This window comes from Gymnoscopelus microlampas, assembly GCF_963454915.1.
Source record: "Gymnoscopelus microlampas genome assembly, chromosome: 15".
In the NCBI taxonomy this organism is placed as follows: Eukaryota; Metazoa; Chordata; class Actinopteri; order Myctophiformes; family Myctophidae; genus Gymnoscopelus; species Gymnoscopelus microlampas.
This window is the reverse complement of record NC_139952.1, coordinates 44,236,243-44,257,422: the sequence shown is the minus strand read 5'-3', so window position 1 is coordinate 44,257,422 and position 21,180 is coordinate 44,236,243. Positions and strand designations below refer to the sequence as shown.

The 21,180-nt window shown below is 40.1% G+C and overlaps 1 protein-coding gene and 1 long non-coding RNA gene across 3 annotated transcripts in view; both read right to left on the bottom strand.

The window, feature by feature from the left end:
• LOC311062195 (uncharacterized protein) overlaps positions 1-21,180 on the bottom strand; it is a 137,701-nt gene that overhangs the window by 79,359 nt on the left and 37,162 nt on the right. The gene's annotated exons all lie outside the window — the stretch shown is intronic.
• On the bottom strand, positions 343-20,967 carry LOC311062197. 2 transcript variants are annotated; one of them, XR_014602472.1, is made up of 3 exons: positions 20,745-20,967; positions 926-1,063; positions 343-519 (listed from the first exon to the last, which is right to left on the bottom strand). It is a non-coding gene; the product is annotated as an uncharacterized lncRNA (long non-coding RNA). The 2 variants fall into 2 exon arrangements; XR_014602473.1 differs by lacking the exon at positions 20,745-20,967 and adding an exon at positions 1,407-2,040.

The following is a 21,180-nucleotide window of genomic DNA, read 5'->3' as shown; positions in this document are numbered from 1 at the left end:
ACAGTGGTTTATTTGTTGCGTTTTTTTTCTTCAGAACATAAAGTGTGTAGTGACACAAAATATATTCCAGAGTGCAGGAGAGAGCGAGTGCAGACAGGTGCACAATCAGAAAGTCAATCAGGTATCATTAATACAGAGTCATGAAGATTAACCAATAGCAAGGCCTCAAGCAGTACCAACCATAGAATAGACAATACAAAAGGAATGCATTTTCTTTCATACAGTATATAAACACGTCAATCAAACATCGTCACTCAGTCATAAAGATTGACCATTATTAGTACAGACATATCAAAGCACAGCTCTCTCTCTCTCTTTGTTTTTTGAGAGTTGTTGTTTTTTTAGAACAGTTCTGCTCTTAGTTTATGTCAGTAGAGAGAATCAGACATTGTCTCTCGAGCAGTAGATCAGTTATGATCACTTAGGATATAAAGAAAATGTTTCTGGCTCCATTCTGAGTTCTATTCCTCCTTTTCCTTTCTATTTCATGTATTCCGTAGGTCGAAATGTAAAGGGAACCTGTAAATGAGAGGATGGTAGTGTTCAGTGATGGATGCACACCATTGCTCAACAAGGTTATATATACACACAATATAGTTTACAGAACATGTGGCTTTTACAAAAAGACTAGAATAAAATAATATTGTGTCAACTAATAATAATAGATACAATTATTTGGTCCTGACTTCTTTATAAAGGCAAAAGGCTGTCCCCACCAGCCACCATTGTTCTCTATGAGGCTAGCTATCAAAAACAACCTCTATACTCTCATGAAGCACATATCACTCAAATCAGAAACATAATGCAGGTAAACGTTAAGAACACCACAGCGTCTGTTGTTTTTTTTCATCTGCCCAGATTGAGATTAGGATAACATTGTGGTTTAACTTTGGAGCAGCATGTCTGTAGGTTTCTCTGTCCTTACCTGCACACAGGACCATGATCAGAGCCGCCCAGCCTATTTTGTAAGACCAGGCGAAGTACCAGTTTTCGGGATCAAATTCCCTAAGGCTAACGTGCGCGGCAGCCGTATAGATGGCCATGACCATCAGAAGAGTTAAACCTGGGATAGGTGGGAGATCGGAAGATTATTAATCATAGTGTGCATGAGTGGGTGTCTGTCTGTCTGTCTGTATTAATTCAACTCTGTTAATTTAACCCTGAGATTGTTAAGTCAGAGAATCTAATGGTCCCTTTTTTGATCCTCAATGGTCAATTTGCACACTCTCAGAGTTATTTACACTGAGGAATTGTGTGTGTGTGTGTGTGTGTGTGTGTGTGTGTGTGTGTGTGTGTGTGTGTGTGTGTGTGTGTGTGTGTGTGTGTGTGTGTGTGTGTGTGTGTGTGTGTGTGTGTGTGTGTGTGTGTGTGTGTGTGTGTGTGAGAGAGAGAGAGAGAAGACTTACTGGAAAAAAAGAATAGTGATGCTGCAGCCAACGAGCGGTTATACCTCCTGAAGGGTGAGACAGGGGCAAAGGACTTGATGCCAACGATGATTCCAACAAAGCACGTTAGGGACGCCAGGATCATGAATCCGACAGTGGCTTGGAGTGGTGTTGCTTATGGTGGAGATAGACAGAAGGAGAGACATGGAACAAGTGGAGCAGAATCTCCATATTTCAAATTTGTATTTATAAAAGTAATACTTCATCATACTACAGTGTGTGTCACACAAAGTAGCAAAATAGCTGATATAAACTTGTCTGTCTGTGGGTTTTTATAAAGATTGAACCAATGAAAAGTTTTAAAGAGCTTGTGACTAAATAATGACTTCATTGAATCCACCGGAACACAGGTTTTTTCATTTTCTGAAATATTTTGTACATACAAAGTTTCCCACCAGACAGCAACAAAATCATCAGTAATCATCATCAGTGGACTGAGACATTGCTGCCATCTTTGGTTAAATACAGTACATTCCTCCTGTGTTATTTAACTCTGAAAGTGTACAAGTGTATCTTTGTACACTCTTTACAAGAGTGTGTGCCTGGTCTTCAGAAATGATCATTTAATGCAATTACAAAAAGGTTGAAAAATAATATTTTGGACAAATACCGAAATTAGTGTGGACACACCTGGTAGGCCTATAATTAAGCCTACTTCCTGTCTTTGTTCAGCAACACCCTGAAGAAGGCGTTTGCCGAAACGCGTTGGTGTTTTTTTAATGTTCTTGTAAGCCCGTTGCCCAATAAAGGCTTTTTATTTTCAAATCCACCTGAGTGCCTGGACCTGGATTTTTGTGCCTTTTTGGCACATTCTTTCCTTTTTTGCTCATACCGAAATTAGTGATTGATGGATTTATTGTCAGAACTAGTTAATTGATGGAATGTTGGATTGTCAGATTAGGGTTCTACTTATGTACCATAAATAATGCTTTTGTTTGTTTGGGTTGTTTGTGTATATTCTTCACAATTCTTCTTTTTTTCTTTAAATAACAATGTAAAAAGGACAGGCTCTAATAAGCTGCAAGCTTCTGCCTATATCTTTTCGGTAATGTGTCATTGTCTATTGTTCAAACTAAACTAAATATATATGCTCATATATGATAACCCTGAGGTCATCAGTATACTGTATATGTATAGACATGAGTATATATAAACAAGACCGGGAGACCTGGTTCTGCCAGACCCAGAACGAACAAATTCTTAGTAGGCAACACAACTACAAACCATTTTATAAATTAAAAGTATAAATCATTTTAGGCATTTTGTGTGTGTGTGTGTGTGTGTGTGTGTGTAGCATTTTGTGTATAGGGGTATTTGGTTGTAGATTTGTGTATAGGCTAGACCAGCAAACCTTCCAGTCTGATTACATTCACCTTTCCCTTGTCAGTCAGTGCACAGTATATGGGTAGAAGGGGTTTTAATCCAGTATTTCATAAGTTTAGGTAATTTACTATGCTGCTTGTGTAGTAATAAACCTCTGAAATAAGTTATGTAGAACAACAAAATTGCCTAAAAGTAATCCAGTGAATTTAATGCAATCAACTATTAAAAAAAAAAGCCATGTTACTGCTCTGTTGCCCCTGGTGGTTGAAATCTGAAGCTTTCCTGAATGGCTGGGAAAAGAGGGAAAAAGAGGGACCGACCGACCGACAGACAAAGCCTCCTGTAGGCCGACCCCCTGGGTCTGGCAAATATTAGGGGTCTGGGTGGTGCAGAGGTAAAGTTCCTGCTCACCACTAGGACTAGGCATTTGATTCCTACACATTGCCTCTGGCTTGGCCGGGCGCTCCAACCAACGATATTAACCGTGTTCCAGGGTGGGAAGCCGGATGTCTATAATAATTTACAGATAAATAGAAGATAGATAGATGGTGGGTCTTACCAGCATGTGGAATGTAAGTAAATATACTGTAACACTTGTCGTCTTTGCAGGCCTTCCACAGGCCCTCGTTGTTAAAATGACTTCCATTCCAATTGGACTCCAACCAGTTGTCTGTCACTGTGGAGACCACCAGCAGGATGTTCCCCATGATGGCACAGAGTAGACCCCCTCCCATCAATTTGTACATCTTGAGTTGAGAGGCCCTGTCAGTGTACAGCAAGTCAGTGTACACCCCAACAGCAAGAGATACAGGAGATAGGAGGATGCATGAGGCACACTCACTGTTTTTGAACAAATTAAGTCATTCTGATCTATCATTACTTACATAAAAAGACAATTGCATTAAAATAAAATGCTATATGAAGATCTCATCATTGGTTCTGCATGACTTATGTATGTGCAGTCAATGTCATACACTAGTAAATACAAAATCACCACAACTGTGTAGTATAGTAAACTTGTTGTCTCCGCCAGGCTGACGGCAGTGGCCGGAGACATGTTTTCGCCCCTGTGCGTCCGTGTGTCTGTGTGTCTGTGAGCAGCTAATCTCCGGCACTGTTGGACCGATCGGCGTGAAACTTTGCAGACTACTTTGCTACCGACTGCGCCACCGTGCCCCCTGCTGTAATCCATCTAAGCTAATTTTATTACAACAGTACTGATCCAACATAGGAGTCTGGGTCTTACCTTGTTTCTTCTGGAAATGCACTCTCTTGATTGGGCCGCCATGCTGAGGTTCAAGGAAGAGAGGGGACAAGAGAGATAGATAGAGGGAGGGAGGGAGTGATGCTTTACAACTGAGAGAGAGAGAGTTACAGTAAAGATAATTGCCTTGGGACTATTTAGAAAATATATGACCACATTGTCTAATTGAGTATCATTGAATGTCATGTGAATATGAATGTCTATCATATATTGAGGGGCCTTGCTAGTGCACACTTCCAGAAGTGCTTTCACGTTGGCCCATAATGATAGAAGTGAAGTTGCCTTTGTAGTTTACCTGCTGCTATTCTCGGTGAAGTCTCTCCACCATCACTGGTAACTGAGAGAGAGAGAGAGAGAGAGACTATTACACTGTCTGCCTGTCTGTCTGTCTGTCTGTCTGTCTGTCTGCATGCCCGTCCCTCACTCTCTGCTTTTTTTCTTTTCTTTTTTTTCTTTCTTTCTTTCTTTGAGTCCCTATTTAAGAAGGCCAAATCAAGTCACAATTCAAAACAATTTGGGTGAACTACGTAATTCTCAAAGGTACAGTAGCATGTTGGAACAAAGATCGTGTGGAAAACAGAAGTATCCCTCTGCCACAACAATGTAAGATCTACATAAGGCAAGAATCACCAGGTTGTCCTTTAGCTTTAACAAAGTATTCCCATATCAGCAAAGAAAAGAAATACGGGCTACAACAGCGTGCAACACATTTAGCAACTATGATCTTCCTCACACATCGCTGCCTGAATTTGATGTGATTTAATTTATTTGAAACAAGCAGAAACTTGAATGCCAAAACTATTCAATTGAATGAACAATGTTGAATAGGCCTAATGATCGTGGGCAGCAGACGGTAATTGTAGTTCTGCGTGCATATCAGTGATAGCACAGCACAGCATGCTACAACAGGCTACAACAACATACAATACATTTTTATCTACGTATGGGGTCAAAACAACACATTGTAGCCATCTGGATCAGCAGCTTATACTTTAATATTAATAGTTCAGTAAAGCATCCCAAAAGAGGTTGCAGTGATCCTTGTGTTTTGCTATACAGTAGGCCTATGGATTTTACATAATGTACAGACCCATGACCCATGTTTAACTTCTTTTGATCTACCTTCTCCTGTCTGTGGTGACACAGTGTTTGAGAACCGGGACACAGTATCATTCATGTTCATCTCCCTCAGAAGGTCCATTGTGAACATTAGGCCTCTCTCAGCACCATAGATCTTCTTTATCTTAATGCTGGTGTCCACCCTGTCACTGTTCTCCAGCTGGAAATAGGGGATGTGTTTATACTCAGAAAGATGCCACTTGAACTGTTTGAAGTCATCGTCTCCCAACTCCTGCAGAATAGTGATGATGGTGGCTGTTCGTAAGGTTGCCATGGTTCGTCCCTGGTACAAACAGGAAGAATGGATATTCCATGAGAATAAGGAGGAAACACTGACATATCACCATCTTTCTATTTGGATGTGAAAAGAAACAAGAAACAAATTGCTATCTTCCTTTTCCTCTCTTTTGTATAGTATAAGTAATTATATGAAAATAAACTTGGCACCAAGTCATTTCTGTCATGTCATGCTCGAAGGCCTTGGCCAGCACCACCATTCTGTTGACATTTTGAGGTTAAGGCCTCGGTTATGTAAGCACATCAGGTAAATAGCTCTGGTTCTCACCAAACAGGTATTGTGCCAGTACAGAAATCGGCATGCACAACATGCAAATCTGCAGCAATTAATGAAGGTGGTGTCACATACAAGTCACACAATTGTTACGTAAGCACATAAAAATAGTTTTGGTTGTCACCAAACAGGAAGACTTGTCACATGAATCTGTTGTGTGGCCCATTGTCACACCATATTACCACAGGAAAGAGAAGCCACCAGCAGTGTGTCCACAGTGAATACATCAACTACCTAATGGAGGCTGACTCTGAGGTGCAGGCTCTATTAGAAAGTGAGTGCAGGCAGGCGTTGGAGTCTCAAACAGCTGAAAGGGAAGTTGAGGCTGTAATGGCTGCAAGAGATTCTGCAAGGGATGCTGCAAAAGTGTGGTTCAATAGGGTCTGTGCATAAGTCTGTTTCCTTTTCAAATCTGCTGCCGAGCCGATGAATATATACATATACATATACATATACATAATATATATATATATATATAGTCAATAGCAAGTAATTTTTAAGGAATATAACAACTTACCCAAATGCAATATATATATTTTAATATTAATTGCAATGCAAAATGAACATGAATAAATTCATGATTTATGAACAGGACCTCAAAAGACACTCTACTGTGATATTGGCCCACATATCTTAACTTGAAAATGTCAGATTTGATCCTAACACAGTAGTGTTAAAGATGTTAAAATGTTAAAATCTTAAAGGCTCAAACATTGGTGTTTTACTGCAAGAGATTATGCCAGGGATGCTGCAAAAGTGTGGTTCAATAGGGTCTGTGCATAAGTCTGTTTCCTTTTCAAATCGGCTGCAGAGCCGATCAAACGATGAGGGAAACTGAAAAGGCGCAGAAAACAGGTATGCCACCTTTTGGAAACTACAGTGACTACAGTTACATTTATTGTACGCACAGAGCCTATAATAACTTTATACAGTGTTTGTCCAGTTATGGACTGTGCATGTTTTAATAAAGTATGGTATGTTTCAGAATGGGAGGGGGGGGGCATGTGATAAATGAGGGCTATTGAGTGAGCATCAGCTGTTTCATGGAAGGATTCCAAGTGCACTTTGGGATTTCCCAACACGGAACAAGGAAGCAAGAAAGCAAGACATTCCAACCACAGTTCTGTTCATACCATACAATTATAGTGCACTTCTGGATCCCCTCCCCCCCCACATACATACACACACACACACACACACACACACACACACACACACACACACACACACACACACACACACACACACACACACACACACACACACACAAATAGACGCGCACTCGTGCACACCACACCACACACACACACACACACACACACACACACACACACACACACACACACACACACACACACACACACACACACACACACACACACACACACACACACACATGCACACACACACACACACACACACACACACACACACACACACATACTGTATATATGAAATTAATGATTCATGAACAGGACCCCAAAAGGCACCCTACAGTGATATTGACCCACATATGTTAACACATGGGTGCCAGGTTTTTTAAAAACAGAGTACACTGAGTGCCAGGATTTTTAACCATTTTTGAGGAGCCGAGATACAGGCTTTTGAAGTCATAAGTTAACCAGGAAGTGGATTGGAGTCTAAATATTCGAAAAATGATGCTGTGAAGGAAAAAAAAAAAAAAAAGTTTTTTTTTTGTTTTTTTTCAAAAAAAAAAAAATCTTTTCAAAAAACGTATATATACGGTTTTGGCACTCCATGGTTGTATTCCCAAAACCGTATATATACGGTTTTGGCACCCAATGTGTTAACTTGAATGTCAGACTTGAATGTCCTAACACAGTGTGTTAAATATGTTAAATGTTAAAATCTTAAAGGCTCACAGTGTTTTACTGTAAAAGAGGTGTGTAGAAGCAGTTGTAGCTGTAGTAGCAGGAGTACTAGTACACATAGCGTTAGCACTAATCAATCAATCAATCAATCACTCAATTTATATTAGTCATAGCAGTACTGTCCTGTACTTACCTCGGTGAAGTTGTAGGTTGTAGAGTGAAATGATGATCAATACAGCAGTTCAACAGACCTGTCTCTCTTATGTTTTGGGTGGATTAAGGTTTATTCTACTATTCATCTACTGTTTCTTTCTTTCTGTCTCTCTGTCTTTTTCTGTAGAAGTCTCTCTCTGGTTAACAAATCAGAGAGGCAGAAATGGTAATATAATGTTCCTTTTAATACAACATCTGTACAGCCTGTGGACTGCCTCAACCAATCACAACATAATTGGTTGAGGAACCAGTATTTAAATTTGTTGTGCTAGTTTTCCATTGGCTAAACACAACACACAGTCTCTCTACCGGCTGAAAAACGATCACACACATCTCTTGAATTTTGAGCAGAAAAAAAATGCTTAGGCTACGCTATTCTTGTCATTACTGCAAACTCAGACCCAATTTTCTGCCGTAATCTGAAAACTCACCTCTTCAGACTCCGTCTTAGCCCGTAGCGCTTTACCTAGATATGACGACCATGCAGACTTGGTTTACCTGTGATCTTAGTTTACTACACTGTCTCTCTGCATTTGATGTATGTGTTTACCTTGCTTATTGTAAGTCGCTCTGGATAAGAGCATCTGCAAAATGCCTACATTGTAAATTGTGTAGTACAATGCATAGATTCCTGCTTGAAGTCTCACCTCTGGTGTGCTAAGGCCACGCCACTTGAACTTTTAATTTTCACTTCTGTCGGTGCGCCTATACAGTACCTTGGAACATGATTGGATGGCTCTGAACTAGGGATGTCCGATATTATCGGCCTCCCGATATTATCGGCCGATATTAGCATAAAAATGACGGAAAATATATTTTTTGGAGAAAAAAGCAAACAACCAACAACAATAAGTTACAGGAGTTCTTACTGTATGATGTGTGATATGAGATGTGAGCTTACCATAGTAACACAGTAATTACCAAAGTAATCCTTTATCATATTCCATCATATTCAAGAGAGAAGAAATGGAGAGAAATGAGACTTTCAAATTAGAGCACACTCCAGAGGGCAGGGGTGTGTGTGTGTGTGTGTGTGTGTGTGTGTGTGTGTGTGTGTGTGTGTGTGTGTGTGTGTGTGTGTGTGTGTGTGTGTGTGTGTGTGTGTTTGTGTGTGTGTCTCTCTCCAGCTGACGCTCCTTGACGCTCATTAATGTTATAGGCATCAAGGCAATTATGCATCTACACTGTCAAATAGGCCAACATCTAGTGGGACTCATTCAAATGACCACCAGTGAGTCCCGGGACTCACTTCATTGAAAACCTAACATCACTGTATTATACAAGATGTATTAAGATATAAGACATTATATTATAGCTATTTTATTTTATTAGATATGTGATGTTGTTACCTGACTATTAGTTGACTTTAGGTGAAAAAGCCAGCATATATCGGTATCGGAAATTAGGAGTTGGACAATGTCGGAACATCCCTACTCTGAACATTAGCACATAAACTCAATAATATTCTTCCTCTGCCCTCCCAGGGGGAAAGAATGAACTCCATAGTGAAATAAAATAAAGTCTTACATGTTGCTCTCGTTGGCTATTTTTGCCCTGTGTAGTTACCATTGTACACACCCCTTCATTCCACGTGACAGGGAGGCGAGAGCCATGAGATATGAGTCTCCAGCATTACAGTTTCGGTAGACAGGGATATTGTATTGTAGTGGTACTTTCTGGCTTTTAATTTTCAGTTTAATTTTAATACATTTTAATTGGCTTTTTAAGTGGGTTGGCTAATATTTTAGTTTTCTCTTAGTGGAAAAAGGGCTTAGTTTTAGGGCATTTTTTTAATACAGGGTATTTGTCAGGGGCGAGAAGCCCAGAACAAGTATTATGTAATTAAAAAAGAAAGCTTGGAAGATACAAGCAAAACACTAGGCTTATCAATGAATGACGTTTAGTTAGTTTTGTAAAGACAAAATAAAGTTAGATTTTTTTTTTTTTTTTTGGAAAAGCCTTGAATTTATTTTTCTTTCAGTCAGCATTTAAAAAAAAAAATCTAGCTTTGATTATTTTGTTGGTTTTAGTTAACAATAACAACCTTGCTTCAGACCAAGCTGTTGCTTTCTGTGTCTACGCACGCACGCACGCACGCACGCACGCACGCACGCACGCACGCACGCACGCACGCAAGTCTAGTTGCCCACACGATATATCTAAAAGCTCACCCAAACATAGACTGCAATGCCAATTGGGCATACAAGTGAATCTCAGTGTTGTAACATGTGACTGAAAGAGGAAATCAATGTTGTTTTTTGTCTCCTGATTTGGTTAAGCTGCCTGCGGGCCATTGTGCTTTCTTGCCACACCTGAGACAGTGGGAGAAGGAATAACAATTTAGTCGTGACAAGTCAGCAACTTGTCGCATCGATGCCAAGTTTGCCAACTGGAACCATTCTGCAGATGGCATTCTGGGGCTTGTTTTGTCGTGTTATTAGAAAGCACAAAATGATTGATCTTTTTTAAAGGGGCTACACCATGAATTTTAACTTTTTCTTCATTTTTGTGTGTTTTCGGTCTCCCCCACCTCTCTTCTGTTCCAACAAATACCCGACTTCGAGCATGCAGGCTTTCATAGGCTATCTGTGGTTTTTATGTAAATTGGTCTGAAAACAGTCCGTCAGATTTGTTCCCCCTGCCTACGTCACGTCTGGGAACAATTCCTCCCGTTTTTCAGTTCTAACCACAAAAAAAAAAAAAAAAAAAAAAGTTTTTTTTTTAATTTAAAAAAAAAATTGTCTTATTTTTTTTTTTTTACTTTTTCCACACAGAACCAGGACATAGCATGCATACAAACTGGCTCAATAGCGCCCCGTGCCAAACAGGACAATGTGGTATTGCAGGTGAAAGTGCTTTATAAGCCAGAGAGAAGTTAGTTGGAATGAGTATATCTGAGGCTTGATTTAGGCTCAAACCTTTTGAAAAACGTTTGAGGGACATAAACAATATGGTATTAAATATTATTATTATTTTTTAAATTCATGGTGTAGCTCCTTTAAACCGATGATATGAAATTGTATCTTTGAACACAAATGATTTTAGTAGACTGTCATGTCAATGTCATTTGCTATAATTTTAAGTTATTGTTGTGGTTGATGGTTATTTTATATTTAGAATTTTCAACCCAATCACCAGAGGAAAAGTTGTCACTGTACATTTCAGCAGAAGCGTTTAACATAAAAGTTTCTGGACCCTAGAAGAGTTGCATATTAGGAATGTTGCATTTTAACGTTTATGTATTTTAATGTATCTAAAGTGTTGCACATTTGTCTCACATTTGTGTGATTGACTGAAATTTGAGAGAGAACTTGGGCTGGCTTGATCCAGTTAATAATGCATTCAAATGTGTCAGTATCCAACAAAAATGTGGTGGTCCCGGGGTCAAAATCTGTTGAAAACCCCTGGTCTAGTGCATTGCATTGTCGGCTGATACCGACAATAAGCCTCTCTGATCTACTTACTCATCTTTTGCTTTGCTAGGTAGTACAACATTTTTGGTTAATTTAGCTATCTCACCTCGCACAGCTGTCTTGTGCTTTGCAGTGTTGATATGGGCTTGCAGAAAGAACGTTTAACCTATTTATTTGCGACGGACACATAAGTGCCAGTGCCAGATACAGCCTTTTTAAGTAATACGTTTAACAAGAAGTGAATGGAGCAGCAAATCTTCAAATCATGATATCTTGGGTTCTAAAAAAAAAAAGAAAACAAGTTTTAGACGTCCATGGCGCTCTGGGTTTATGATAATTTGGACGTCTTTGACGTCAATGGCACTGAATGAGTTACGAGATACAAATTGCAATGGTTTCAGAAACTTTCCGGTAAATTTAAGTTAAGCTCAGTAATTTTGGAAACTGTGCCCAACTTCCAAAATGTTATAATTATCTTGAAGGGATAGTTCACCCCCAAAATGACTTTTTTTTCCTGTTGATTAGTCACCCCTTGGAGACTTGAATTCATGGATATTTTTTTGTTTTGTCTTATTCCAATGCCAATAATTTGATGGCCAGCAGCGGTTCCGGTCGGAGACACAAAGAGTCTCCTTTGTGTCTCCTACCGGAACCTCTGCTTACGGGTCCGCTGGGCATCAAATTATTGGCCCAGGAATTCGACCAAAAAAAGAAAAAATCCATTAATTCCAGACTCCAGACAAATCTCTCCATGTCCTTGCTTGGCCCCCAGTATCTATCTTACTGTACCGCCTCCATCAATATACTCCTTCATGGAACCTGTGGTCCTCAGACAGGGGTTTCCTATCCACCCCCACATCTATTAGGGACTTAAGGACTTTTAGCTTTCAGTGTGGCAGTCTACTTTCTCCCGACAGAGATCTGCAATGCCCCAAGGCTGGACACATTTAAATCAACCATGAAACCAGTGAAAAAAGTTTTTGTTTTGTTGTTTTTGGTGTAAAGTGTTGTTTGTTTATAGCCGTTTTGGTTTATTCTTTTACAAGACTGCATCTAAAGCAGGACATGTGAGAACATGTGAATGTCTATTTTGTCATGTCCCCTCTGTGGTGAGGTCAGGTCACGCTGAAGTATATTAAAGCAAGCGTGGTGAAGTATGAAACTTGTCTTTAGGGCCTGTTTTGATGGTTGTGAGAATTGGGGAGTCAGCCAAGAACTGCTTCTCCGACAGCTGGAAGTATAAAAACTCAGATTCAAAAGCAGTTTCTGTTAACAACTTCCCCCTCGGTGTCTGATCTATTTTGGGCATATCATTATTGTCATGGTGTGTGTGTGTGTGTGTGTGTGTGTGTGTGTGTGTGTGTGTGTGTGTGTGTGTGTGTGTGTGTGTGTGTGTGTGTGTGTGTGTGTGTGTGTGTGTGTGTGTGTGTGTGTGTGTGTGTGTGTGTGTGTGTGTGTGTGTGTGTGTGTAATAAACAGCCTATTATACCGTACATAATGTATGTACCCACAACATCTAGTGGGACTCATTCAAATGACCACCAGTGAGTCCCGGGACTCACTTCATTGAAAACCTAACATCACTGTATTATACAAGATGTATTAAGATATAAGACATTATATTATAGCTATTTTATTTTATTAGATATGTGATGTTGTTACCTGACTATTAGTTGACTTTAGGTGAAAAAGCCAGCATATATCGGTATCGGAAATTAGGAGTTGGACAATGTCGGAACATCCCTACTCTGAACATTAGCACATAAACTCAATAATATTCTTCCTCTGCCCTCCCAGGGGGAAAGAATGAACTCCATAGTGAAATAAAATAAAGTCTTACATGTTGCTCTCGTTGGCTATTTTTGCCCTGTGTAGTTACCATTGTACACACCCCTTCATTCCACGTGACAGGGAGGCGAGAGCCATGAGATATGAGTCTCCAGCATTACAGTTTCGGTAGACAGGGATATTGTATTGTAGTGGTACTTTCTGGCTTTTAATTTTCAGTTTAATTTTAATACATTTTAATTGGCTTTTTAAGTGGGTTGGCTAATATTTTAGTTTTCTCTTAGTGGAAAAAGGGCTTAGTTTTAGGGCATTTTTTTAATACAGGGTATTTGTCAGGGGCGAGAAGCCCAGAACAAGTATTATGTAATTAAAAAAGAAAGCTTGGAAGATACAAGCAAAACACTAGGCTTATCAATGAATGACGTTTAGTTAGTTTTGTAAAGACAAAATAAAGTTAGATTTTTTTTTTTTTTTTTGGAAAAGCCTTGAATTTATTTTTCTTTCAGTCAGCATTTAAAAAAAAAAATCTAGCTTTGATTATTTTGTTGGTTTTAGTTAACAATAACAACCTTGCTTCAGACCAAGCTGTTGCTTTCTGTGTCTACGCACGCACGCACGCACGCACGCACGCACGCACGCACGCACGCACGCACGCACGCACGCACGCACGCACGCACGCAAGTCTAGTTGCCCACACGATATATCTAAAAGCTCACCCAAACATAGACTGCAATGCCAATTGGGCATACAAGTGAATCTCAGTGTTGTAACATGTGACTGAAAGAGGAAATCAATGTTGTTTTTTGTCTCCTGATTTGGTTAAGCTGCCTGCGGGCCATTGTGCTTTCTTGCCACACCTGAGACAGTGGGAGAAGGAATAACAATTTAGTCGTGACAAGTCAGCAACTTGTCGCATCGATGCCAAGTTTGCCAACTGGAACCATTCTGCAGATGGCATTCTGGGGCTTGTTTTGTCGTGTTATTAGAAAGCACAAAATGATTGATCTTTTTTAAAGGGGCTACACCATGAATTTTAACTTTTTCTTCATTTTTGTGTGTTTTCGGTCTCCCCCACCTCTCTTCTGTTCCAACAAATACCCGACTTCGAGCATGCAGGCTTTCATAGGCTATCTGTGGTTTTTATGTAAATTGGTCTGAAAACAGTCCGTCAGATTTGTTCCCCCTGCCTACGTCACGTCTGGGAACAATTCCTCCCGTTTTTCAGTTCTAACCACAAAAAAAAAAAAAAAAAAAAAAGTTTTTTTTTTAATTTAAAAAAAAAATTGTCTTATTTTTTTTTTTACTTTTTCCACACAGAACCAGGACATAGCATGCATACAAACTGGCTCAATAGCGCCCCGTGCCAAACAGGACAATGTGGTATTGCAGGTGAAAGTGCTTTATAAGCCAGAGAGAAGTTAGTTGGAATGAGTATATCTGAGGCTTGATTTAGGCTCAAACCTTTTGAAAAACGTTTGAGGGACATAAACAATATGGTATTAAATATTATTATTATTTTTTAAATTCATGGTGTAGCTCCTTTAAACCGATGATATGAAATTGTATCTTTGAACACAAATGATTTTAGTAGACTGTCATGTCAATGTCATTTGCTATAATTTTAAGTTATTGTTGTGGTTGATGGTTATTTTATATTTAGAATTTTCAACCCAATCACCAGAGGAAAAGTTGTCACTGTACATTTCAGCAGAAGCGTTTAACATAAAAGTTTCTGGACCCTAGAAGAGTTGCATATTAGGAATGTTGCATTTTAACGTTTATGTATTTTAATGTATCTAAAGTGTTGCACATTTGTCTCACATTTGTGTGATTGACTGAAATTTGAGAGAGAACTTGGGCTGGCTTGATCCAGTTAATAATGCATTCAAATGTGTCAGTATCCAACAAAAATGTGGTGGTCCCGGGGTCAAAATCTGTTGAAAACCCCTGGTCTAGTGCATTGCATTGTCGGCTGATACCGACAATAAGCCTCTCTGATCTACTTACTCATCTTTTGCTTTGCTAGGTAGTACAACATTTTTGGTTAATTTAGCTATCTCACCTCGCACAGCTGTCTTGTGCTTTGCAGTGTTGATATGGGCTTGCAGAAAGAACGTTTAACCTATTTATTTGCGACGGACACATAAGTGCCAGTGCCAGATACAGCCTTTTTAAGTAATACGTTTAACAAGAAGTGAATGGAGCAGCAAATCTTCAAATCATGATATCTTGGGTTCTAAAAAAAAAAAGAAAACAAGTTTTAGACGTCCATGGCGCTCTGGGTTTATGATAATTTGGACGTCTTTGACGTCAATGGCACTGAATGAGTTACGAGATACAAATTGCAATGGTTTCAGAAACTTTCCGGTAAATTTAAGTTAAGCTCAGTAATTTTGGAAACTGTGCCCAACTTCCAAAATGTTATAATTATCTTGAAGGGATAGTTCACCCCCAAAATGACTTTTTTTTCCTGTTGATTAGTCACCCCTTGGAGACTTGAATTCATGGATATTTTTTTGTTTTGTCTTATTCCAATGCCAATAATTTGATGGCCAGCAGCGGTTCCGGTCGGAGACACAAAGAGTCTCCTTTGTGTCTCCTACCGGAACCTCTGCTTACGGGTCCGCTGGGCATCAAATTATTGGCCCAGGAATTCGACCAAAAAAAGAAAAAATCCATTAATTCCAGACTCCAGACAAATCTCTCCATGTCCTTGCTTGGCCCCCAGTATCTATCTTACTGTACCGCCTCCATCAATATACTCCTTCATGGAACCTGTGGTCCTCAGACAGGGGTTTCCTATCCACCCCCACATCTATTAGGGACTTAAGGACTTTTAGCTTTCAGTGTGGCAGTCTACTTTCTCCCGACAGAGATCTGCAATGCCCCAAGGCTGGACACATTTAAATCAACCATGAAACCAGTGAAAAAAGTTTTTGTTTTGTTGTTTTTGGTGTAAAGTGTTGTTTGTTTATAGCCGTTTTGGTTTATTCTTTTACAAGACTGCATCTAAAGCAGGACATGTGAGAACATGTGAATGTCTATTTTGTCATGTCCCCTCTGTGGTGAGGTCAGGTCACGCTGAAGTATATTAAAGCAAGCGTGGTGAAGTATGAAACTTGTCTTTAGGGCCTGTTTTGATGGTTGTGAGAATTGGGGAGTCAGCCAAGAACTGCTTCTCCGACAGCTGGAAGTATAAAAACTCAGATTCAAAAGCAGTTTCTGTTAACAACTTCCCCCTCGGTGTCTGATCTATTTTGGGCATATCATTATTGTCATGGTGTGTGTGTGTGTGTGTGTGTGTGTGTGTGTGTGTGTGTGTGTGTGTGTGTGTGTGTGTGTGTGTGTGTGTGTGTGTGTGTGTGTGTGTGTGTGTGTGTGTGTGTAATAAACAGCCTATTATACCGTACATAATGTATGTACCCACAACTCTTTACAGACAATAACCACACCAACACAACAAACACACTGAAGACTCACATCAGCCTTCAATTCCAGAGTCACAAACAGTCACTGAACATGTTTCATTGCCATCCTATCCAGTCCTAATATGACAACAATAGCTTGAATCACATCAGTACACAACATACAACACAAGCAGTAGCAGTAAAGAAAACAAGACAACCTTGAGACATATTTTATATTCTTCTTTCTGAATTGTTCAGTTGTGTAAGTGATGGCTGGGGTCACTCATTGTAGCCATTCAGCCAAGACAGACAGACAGACAGACAGACAGACAGACAGACAGACAGACAGACAGACAGACAGACAGACAAAAATGCCTACATAGACAGCGGTGTTGCCACCAGTCACAGCCAGAAACAGTCACTGAATATTTGTCATTGCCACCCAGGGTTCCAAATTACACTGACCATGAGTGTGTACAAATAGAGCTTCACAGGTCCAGTTGGTTCCATGTGTACACTCTCAGAGTTATAGGGTTCAAAGATTTGAGAACCACTCTGCTACACTAAATGGAGCAGAGCCTTAATGAGTATAACTGGTAAGACCTTTGAAGGAAGTAAGAAAAAGGCCCAATTTATTTCCAATATGGCTGCTGTGCATAGAGCCTATTGCACTGAGAAGATGAATATCTTGAGGCCAAGCACAGAGGTATAATGTTTGAGGTATATGAGGTACTAGAGTTTCGGGGGGCTACGCCCCCCTCAACCCCAGCCGCGCACGGGGCCCAGCGTGGCCGCGTGTATATTGGGGTACTGAAATTGCTGGAGTAAAACTGTGGAAAAGTAAAAAAAAAAAAAAAAAAAATTTGAAAAAAATATATTTTTGATGTTTGAGGGGGACCCCCGCGGACCCCCTGCTGGTCGACGGGCCCCCTGTGGAGTGTTGGGCCGCGCGGGGACCCCCCTGGAACATGGCGGACCCCTTCCGTGTTTTTTTTTTTTTCATGAAGGTGGTTGCTTGTTTCTGGCGCTTGTTTTTAGAGAACCTGGCATGCCAACGACTTGGCAACCCGACTTGTTTGTTTTTGTGTTTGGGATGAACATGGCACGTGAAGGACGGACATAGTGTGATCGAGACATGAGTGAAGTGAAAGTAACGGCCTGGGTGGAACAAAGGAGGTACGTAAGAAGGGGGGGGGGGGGGGGGGGGGGTTGAAGCAAAGGAGCTGCGTGTGTGTTGGTGTGGAGGAGATGGGCAGAGTGCAATGGCGGCGCAAGCCAGCGCATGCTGCCGCACGTTACACCAGAAATGGTGCCTGGAGAAAATGGTGACCAAAAAAAAAGTTTTGAAAAAAAGGAAAAAACCCCCGCAGCGGCTGGCAGCTGTTGTGGTGATGAGGTCGTGCGCACGGTAAACGGTACGAAGCTGCCTCCCTTTCCGTTTTGTCCGACATTTGGTGAGTAGAATTAATTATGTTGCGCGGTGGAAAAGCTGTAGTGAGCAGTGAGATGTCCCCTACGCGAGGCGTAAATTCAGCGCGGCCGCCGTGGCGAGTCAGTTGCCGACATGTGGTCTGGCGGTGCGTTGTTTATTCGATAACAGAGCTGTGGGGTGTCGCACCCAGGGTGCGGAAGTTGCTCGCCATTTATATAGTTAGATGGTCAGGACAAGAAGCATAGGAGTAACATTGTCTGTGTGGGTGTATTGTTGTCTGTTGAGTTTACTAATGATTTCCATTCCCCACCATATATACACAGAATATACAAAACCTCTCCCCAAGACTGAGTATTCCTTAGACCCCTTAACAGACAACGTCACACTGGCTCCAAACCTCATATTGGCTCCAAATGAAACCCATTCTATCAGGTCTCGCTAGGGCGCGCCCCACTAGCCAACACACAAGAGGGGTGTTTCGGGGTGCGAAACAACAAGTTGAGAATTGATTGCATGAAACAATCACCTGTGCATCCAGTGTCAATGTTAGTAAACAAATAATTGATCTATTAGCTCAGGAACAGTAACAGTTGGTTTGGTGCTGACCTCTACTGGTGGCATGGGGAATTAAATGAATTACTAATAACAGAGACTATTTGAAGAGGAACTTTATTGAAAACTTTGTCATATTAACATGTTTCAGACATTAAATGCAGGAGAGAGTGCACGCAGAAAGGTGCACAATCAGAAAGTCAATCAGGCATCATTAATACAGAATCATAAATAGCAAGGCCTCAAGAAGTCCCAACCACAGAATAGACATTAAAAAGGAATACAGTTGCCTTCATACAGTATATAAACAAGTCAATCAAACATCGTCACTCAGAGTCATAAAGATTGACCATTATTAGTACAGAAATATCAAAGCACAGCTCTCTCTCTCTCTCTCTCTCTCTCTCTCTCTCTCTTTCTCTCTCTTTCTCTCTCTCTCTCTCTCTCTCTCTTTAGATTAGATTATCAGTGAAGCTGTGGCTGCCCTACAATGTCTGATTCCTTATTCGTATTAGCTCAGGAACAGTAACAATTGGTTTAGTGCTGACCTCTACTGGTGGCATGGGGAATTAAATTAATTACTAATAACAGAGACTATTTGAAGAGGAACTTTATTGAAAACTGTGTTATATTAACTGTTTTCAGATTAGGAATGTACCATACACCGCACTGCAAACTACAATGGTTTATTTGTTGCGTTTTTGGTAACAAGCCACCTTCAGAACATGAAAAGTGTGTAATGACACTAAATATATTCCAGAGTGCAGGAGAGAGTGAGTGCAGACAGGTGCACTATCAGAAAGTCAATCAGGCATCATAATACAGAATCATAAAGATTAACCAATAGCAAGGCCTCAAGCAGTCCCAACCACAGATTATACATTAAAAAGGAATACAGTTTCCTATCTACTGTATATAAACAAGTCAATCAAACATCGTCACTCAGTCATAAAGATGGACGATTATTAGTACAGAAATATAAAAGCATTAGCGCTCTCTCTCTCTCTCTCTATCTCTCTCTCCCCCCTCTCCTCCCCCCCCCCTCTCTCTCTCTCTCTCTATTTCAGACTTACTGGTTGGCAAGGTTTGCAAGGTAAAGATGCAGAAAGCCTCGCCTTGTTATTGACATTATTCACCACTTATATCCTCTATCATATAAAACTCATGTTCACTTATCCGTTAGCATGTAATATTGTGTTGATGTATATTCTTTTATATCATTCCAAAAAAAAACATTTAATAGGGTGGGCACACTGATAATTGTGATAATATTCTTTGGCTGTTTTTATATATTTTAAAATGATCCTGATTGGAGGCAGTGAAGTCATTATAAGATAAAACATTAATAGTTAAGATTCTTATTCATAATATTTTCCATAGGCTATAACCTAATGCAATCACGATACTTCTAAAAGCTCAAGGAGGTTTTTTTAAACAGTTCTTCTCTTCTCTTCTTCTGTCAGTAGAGAGAATCAGACATTGTCTCTCGGGCAGTACAGTAGATCAGTTATGATCACTTAGGATACAAAGAAAATGTTTCTAGCTCCAAGCTGAGTTCTATTCCTTCTTTCCCTTTCTTTTTCATGCATTCCGTAGGTCCAAATGTAAAGGGAACCTGCAACAGAGAGGGTGGTAGTGTTCAATATCCTATAGTATAGGTTATATATACACTACACACAATATAGTTTACAGAACATGTGGCTTTTACAATCTACTGTAGCTTTGAGGAAAGGTCTAGCTGAAGAGGACAAACAAAGGACAAAAACTAATATTGTGTCAAGTAATAATAATAGAATTATTTGGTCCTGACTTTATAAAGGCAAAAGGCTGTCCCCTCAATTGTTCTATTTGACGCTAGCTATCAAAAACAACCTCCATACTCTCATGAAGCACATATCACTCAAATCAGCAACATAATGCAGGTAAACTTTAAGAACACCTCAGTGTATTTTGTCTTTTTTAGGATAACATTGTGGTTAAACTTTGGAGCAGCATGTCTGTAGGTTTCTCCGTCCTTACCTGAAACTAGGATCAGGATCAGAGCCGCGCAGCCTAGTTTGTAAGACCAGGAGAAGTACCAGTCTTTGTGACCGTCTTTCTTAAAGTCCCTGATGGTGATAGAAGCATAGCCGGCCATGATCATCAGTACCCAGAAACCTGGGATAGGTGGGAGATCGGGAGATTATTAATCATAGTGTGCATGCGTGTTAGTCTGTCTGTCTGTCTGTATTAATTAAACTCTGTTAATTTAACTCTGAGATTGTGGGACTCTTAAGTCAGAGAATCCAATGATCCCTTTTTTGACCCTCAATGGTCAATTTGTACACTTCAGAGTTAAATTTACACTGAGGATTTTAATGTGTATATGTGCGTGTGAAGACTTACTGGAAAAAAAGAATAGCGATGCTGCAGCCAACGTGCGGTTATACCTCCTGAAGGGTGAGACGGGGGCAAAGGACTTGATGCCAATGATGATTCCAATGAAGCACGCTACGCAACACAGGATCATCATTGCGACGACGGCTTGAAGTGGTGAGTCTTATGGTGGAGATAGACAGAAGGAAGGATATGGAACAAGTGGAGCGGAATTAAACTTTTTATTTATTAAAGTAATGCCCTACTTCATCATACTACAGTGTGTGTCACACAAAGTAGCAAAATAGCTGAGCTTGTGACTAAATACTACATTGAATCCACCGGAACACAGGTTATTTTTTAAATTTTCTGAAATGTTTTGTACATACAAGTTTTCCACCAGACACCAACAAAATAATCGGTAATCATCATCAGTGGACTGAGACATTTCTGCCATCTTTCGTGA